The sequence below is a fragment of the Rosa chinensis genome, chromosome 6 (genome assembly GCF_002994745.2).
Source record: "Rosa chinensis cultivar Old Blush chromosome 6, RchiOBHm-V2, whole genome shotgun sequence".
In the NCBI taxonomy this organism is placed as follows: Eukaryota; Viridiplantae; Streptophyta; class Magnoliopsida; order Rosales; family Rosaceae; genus Rosa; species Rosa chinensis.
Genome location: NC_037093.1, coordinates 10,381,908 through 10,387,828, shown reverse-complemented (window position 1 = coordinate 10,387,828; position 5,921 = coordinate 10,381,908).

Below are 5,921 nucleotides of genomic sequence, written 5' to 3'. Positions count from 1 at the left end.
CATTGCCCTGAACACAATTATATTTCCGTAAACGGCAATCCGATAAAATAAATACGAACCTAAACGAAACCCGAAAATCTCTATCTCCATTACTTCTCAAATTCCACCCAAAACACCAATTCCTCAATTTACATATTTCACAACGAAAACGAGGGAAATCTGACGGCCGGATTTCCCACAATTCAATCACAAAACTCCGAACTTCGGAAATTCACAAACAATTCCAAACTCCTCCAAAATTTACCAAACTTCACATACAAGCTCTACAACATTTATACAATTTAATGGGCTAAAAACTGGAATTAAAACAATGCCCTACACGCCTCCATGAGCCACCCACAGTGGCAGCGCGTGGGCCCCATGCACCGGCGGCCATCACCTCCGATGGTCACCAAATTTTGGCAGCACCACCTACTCAACAGACTCAACATTTTTCAAAACTACAACAAATTCCAATTTTACCTGTAAGTGATCCAAATTGGCCAGTGAAGAAAACCCAGAAAATCCAAGAACCCTAGGTTCGGGTTTTGATCAATTCTCCCTCTACACTGCAAATCGTGGCTCAATGCTAGGGGGGAAATGATCCTTGGTAAAAACCGCACCTTTGACGCCGGTTTGGTGGCCGGATATGGCCGGAATCGCCCTAAATCGACGAAACCTCTGTTCAGCTACAGTAATCTTTGCGGCTCAATTCCGAGCTCCTCCGGCCGAGCCACCGCAAAACACCACCACAGGCGTGACAAGGAGGAGAAGGCGAGCTTGCTGGTGCCCAGATTCCGTCGTGGGTTGGCCGGAGAAGGGAGAAAAACCGGACCGAAGAGGAACAAAAGGGTCGGGGGAGAGGAGAGAGAAAAGCCGGTAGGTTTCCAAAAATGGAAACTTACTACAGTAACTTCCTATATTTATAGAAACTTACCGCGAACAGTAACTTTTATATTTTCTCTTATAACTTTCGTATACGAACTCCGATTTTTACGTACCACATATGCACGCGCTCGGTTTAACGTCCTCTACAACTTCCATGAAGAACATTTTCACAAATTTTGACCCGAACAAAAAGTCAACTTTTAGGGCCACTAAAAGTACTAAAACGACAGTAAAAGTGAAAGTAAAGGTCGTTTACCGTCCAAATGACTAGTAAACCGGTGAATTCAGGTTCAGGACGTTACAAACACACCCCTCACACAAGCATATTATTTAGCACCCCACTAGCACACCCACCTTTATGGTTAAGCGTAAAAACAAGAAACATAGCCACCCTAATAAACAATTATATTATACATATATCTAAGGCTGAGTTTACTATTCCTAACTGTTCATTGGGAAGAAAAAATGACGGTTTTGCCCTTGATTTTCACCCACAATCTTAGACTGCCATAATGGTTCAGAAAAGTCCATTTTGCCCTTCTTCTTTTCCTGAAAAGAAAAATGAAACTAATATCAACCGGAAGCTGAAGTCATTATACAGTCCGAACAGCATAAACTTTCGTGATGTTTCCAGATACTAGAATGGGACAAACAGTAGTAGAAAGGGGTTGAATTTAGGATTACCATTTTGCCATGAAATAGCATGTATATATAAGCCTCAATGCAGCATCTATCGCATTCGAGAAGCCTCCATCGCTATCTAGAGTTCCTGTTAACGGACAACAGGCTTCCAGTCAAAATCAAGATCAGGAAAATCTCGGTAAGCGTCATATTTCGTGTCATCGTTCTATCTAACAAATGACTACTGTAATCGCTATATGATTTCAATTTATTTTCAATTCTCCGCTATCAGTTCCAGTCAAAATCGAGCGGAAAAGTGTTTATGTTTATTGTTTAATAAAGTCACTAAAATTTCTACCTATGTTTATCGCTATTTGGACCAATGTCTAAAACATGATGCAACCTGTGTTTCACGACGTTAACTATAACCAAAGTAGTTATTTTTGTTTGGCAGCTGATCAGCAGACACCGTTTATCAGTAGCAAGGTCAATTGTATTGCTCATCTATTCAGTCTGCTTTCAGGGTATCATCCTTTATGTGCGATCTTGCATCTTGATTAATTGTGAATTATGTGATGTACTATTACAGTTCTGATTCCTTAGCAATGATCTACACGTATTCCTGGTTTAGATTTTGCTGTCTTTAAATAAATTAGTTTCTGTTTTGAAATTTTGTCTTAAGTGTTGAGCTTTTGATTGAAATTCTGATTTATTCCTTTACTTTTCTGCCATTTTTTTCATATTGGTTATGAATGTCAAGAAACAAACTTGATCCAACTGAATTCATTCTAATACAACATGTACAATAGGATGCGCTTGAATATAGATACCAAAATCACATTAGAAGGGTGACTATATTTTACCTCAGGTCATTCACAGTTACTTTTGTATGCAAAGTGATAGGAATGTAATGACCATATGTAGATATTAAAAAAAAAAAATAAAAAATTCAGACACTATATCAAGTGACTAATGGAGAATAACAAGCTTAGATCACAGTCAGAAACAATAGCATTAGTGAACTGAGCATCCTGAATGGTTAATGTGATGGAGGCCAGCTACATACCCCTCATTTCTATACCCCCATATACCTGTAATTATATTTTGGTCTTTACATTTTCTATCACTCAGTTATACATTTATTGTCAGTTTCTTCATTCTGACACACAAAGCAGCTCTCTCTTTACGAATTTATACATTATAAAACCAAGAAGCTAAATAATTTTTTCAGTCATTTTATATGTCTGTTCCAACTTTTTACAGTATGAAACAAACTATTGCAAGATACAACAAGTGTGACAAGTCTTCAGAGACCGCTTTGGTAGAATCAATGGCAGAGGGACTGTTCTGATTCTTTTTTTGAGGTATCTACATAGTGATCTGAGGTTTGGTGTGTCTATTTGAAAACAGAAGAAAAAGTTAGATATATAAATAAACCTGGGATAAACTTTCTTCTATAAAATTTGACTTCTCCCTGATACTTTAAAAAATATATATACTACAGCTTGCCCTATGTGCAGAAAAATTGCAAGAGATTTGACAGAAGCATCATTATCAGGTGCAGGATTGTGTACAGTAGCAGCTCTTGCCATGATGTTTTTAACTTGGAATGGTAAGTAGTAGTTCATATCTCTTTAATTGGTTATTTATCACTTCATATTACTCAAATTCAACTGAATACGCATTTAGTGGCCCCTTCTTTTCCTTTAATTTCTAATGTTCTGTAGAATTTTTTTTTTTGTTAATTTCCTTTGCTTTTCTCTTTTGACAGTTTTTTTTCTTTCCTTATTTAGACTGATCTACATTCCTTTAGTTCATATACATTATCAAATTATATTTCCAATCTTCTGTGGCTAATCTGATGATGATTATTAGTTGGGAGCTTCTCATGTGTTTCTGTTTATTAACAAAGGGAAACAAGAACTTATAAGATCCGAACATAAGTAACAGCTGCATAAGACCAAACAAAAAGAACACAGGGATATTAACTACGCTGTAGCTATGCAAGCGTTTTGGTTTGCTATTGCAATAACCAGCAAATCACACAAAGCTACATTAATTTTCAACGAAATTTTGGCCGCTTAGATCATAATCCCTTTAATGCAATGTCCTGTATAATATTTTGTTTAGTTGCATGTACCTTTGATTCTATCTAGGCTCTTTTATTAACAATATGATAGAGCTTCATCTTTTACTACAAATTCATATGTTTGTCAACAAACATGAATTTTATTTTTTTATTGTTTAGTAAATGCTTAAGTTCATGTTTTTTAATGGAAAACTCTGAAACCATAAGTTTTTACTTTGATTTTATTCACTTTTAATATTTAGTACTGTTGGATTTGGTCTCCGAATTTGTTAGGATTTTATACTCACTGACAGTGTTAATGTTGTTTCAGATAGGGAAAGCTTTTTTGAAGCGGCTGAAAGTGTTCCCGGGGTAATTTTTTTTCAACTTAGTTCTTTGTTATTTAGATTTGGTTGTACTGAATTTAATTGTGATTTATATTCTTATTGATTTTGTGAAGGGTTTTGGATGAAAGAAAGCAGGGAAGTTTTGATTCTCTCTGATATGAATGTATTCCTTGATTAATGACTAAGATTGCTTTTGCTACAGTCTTGCAATTTCAATTTCAAAAGTGAAGTAGAATAAAACTTCTGGATTCTGCCTTACATGACAGATTTTGTCTGACCACTTTGGTTGCAATTTTTGCATCCCTTGATTTTCAGTTAATGCCATGGAGATTGGTGAATGAGATCCATGGAACTGCTATGCAGGCTCTTGATGAGCTCGAGTTAGAGCGAGTTTTAGGATGATACTGAATGTTGGATTAGCTTGGCAGTATTGGTGGTTTGGTGCAAGAGTAACTTTATTTGTTCTTGCCTCTCTATTCCAGACATCATTCGCCATATGTATCAATCAGTTCAAAATCCCTCTGTGAATTTCAGTATTGGTGGATAACATACAGTCACATCATGAAAAGGTAAATTAAGATATACTAAGGTAATTATAGAGAAGATCGAGTTATGTTTACCTTGGTACTAACAACATCATTTCCAATGGGACAAAATCATGGATTAATTTCATCATTTTCATCGTCTGTGTTTGCAGGGATCCCACTTCCAATGTCATGATCGAGACAGAAATAGGAAGACTTTGAGAAATACAAAGGATGCTTATGCAGATTGCAGATTAAAGTTTTGAGTTCTAAAATTTTTTCTGATGCAAAGACTATTAAGGTACATTTTACATGACTTCCCAGAACCTTCCTACACCATGCATCCTATGCAAATAGAAGTTGTCTATAGATTTGTAAACTTTGGCACTAATAATACAAAACGTACTCCTTTTTCTAATGGTTGCTATTGTATGGTATATTTTAGGAGGATTTATTAGCGCGGTATGTTCAGAACTCTAATCTACATGCCTTTCTTTAAAATACAGGTCGCTTGAATATATGACGATACTTGGAGCATCTGTCAAGGATCTGAACCCATGAAGTCAAGGTTGCTGTGTTGCCACTTTTGAGAGATTCTATTTGTTTCAAGTGCAGAGACAGAGACAAACTGTGAAAGGAAAAAAGGAGTGATCGATCTGGATTTATTTGACAAGAGGTGTAGAGATAGAGAGAAATTGTGAAAGCAGAAGAGGAGGAATCGGTGTTGGAGAAGACAGGACATCAGTTGATACAAGGTAATATAGAAAGAAGAACAGGGATATGGGTCTTAGTTTGTTTGGGATTGCTCATCTATTTGTGTCTTTATTTTTCTTCTCATACTGAGTTTTTGTTTTGAAATGCTCCGGTGAATTGGTTTCAGACTAAATTCCTGTCAGCTTTGTAGTTATCGGTTTGCTTGCATAATTGTTATTAGCTTCATAGTTGTTGCTTTCATGGTTGTGCATTGGATTATCATTTGAACAGAATTTGCAGCTCCATTCAACCTTCTCTTATCTGACTACCCCATTTTTTAATGGTAGCGCACCAGAATCAGGACCAAACGAGCTTCTCATCAACAGCCGAACCAGAATCAGGAATATCTCATGTAAAGTAACTGGTTTGAAGTATAAATGCAGATTATTTTGTTAATAGCTAACTACCTTTGCAATTAGAATTTAGGAACTTCGGTTAGAATGATCATTTTTTGAACAAATGTTGGTTAATATACCATAAAAAAATTGGGGAAAAATGAAAACCCGCATCGCGCGGGGGTAGTAGCTAGTATATATTAAGCATGAGAGGGTGGAAAAGACGCTTCTGTCCCTACTGTTTAAGGAGAATATCAGGCTGGCAGAAAAGTCGTTTTTGTCCTTGATTTTTTCTCAAAATTGCAGGCTGCCATTCAGGGGGTTGAAATGTCGTTTTTGACCCTGTATCCCTCTCTCCCGCATTGCAGCGGGGCTCAGCGACTAGTAAAATTAACCTATAAGAACA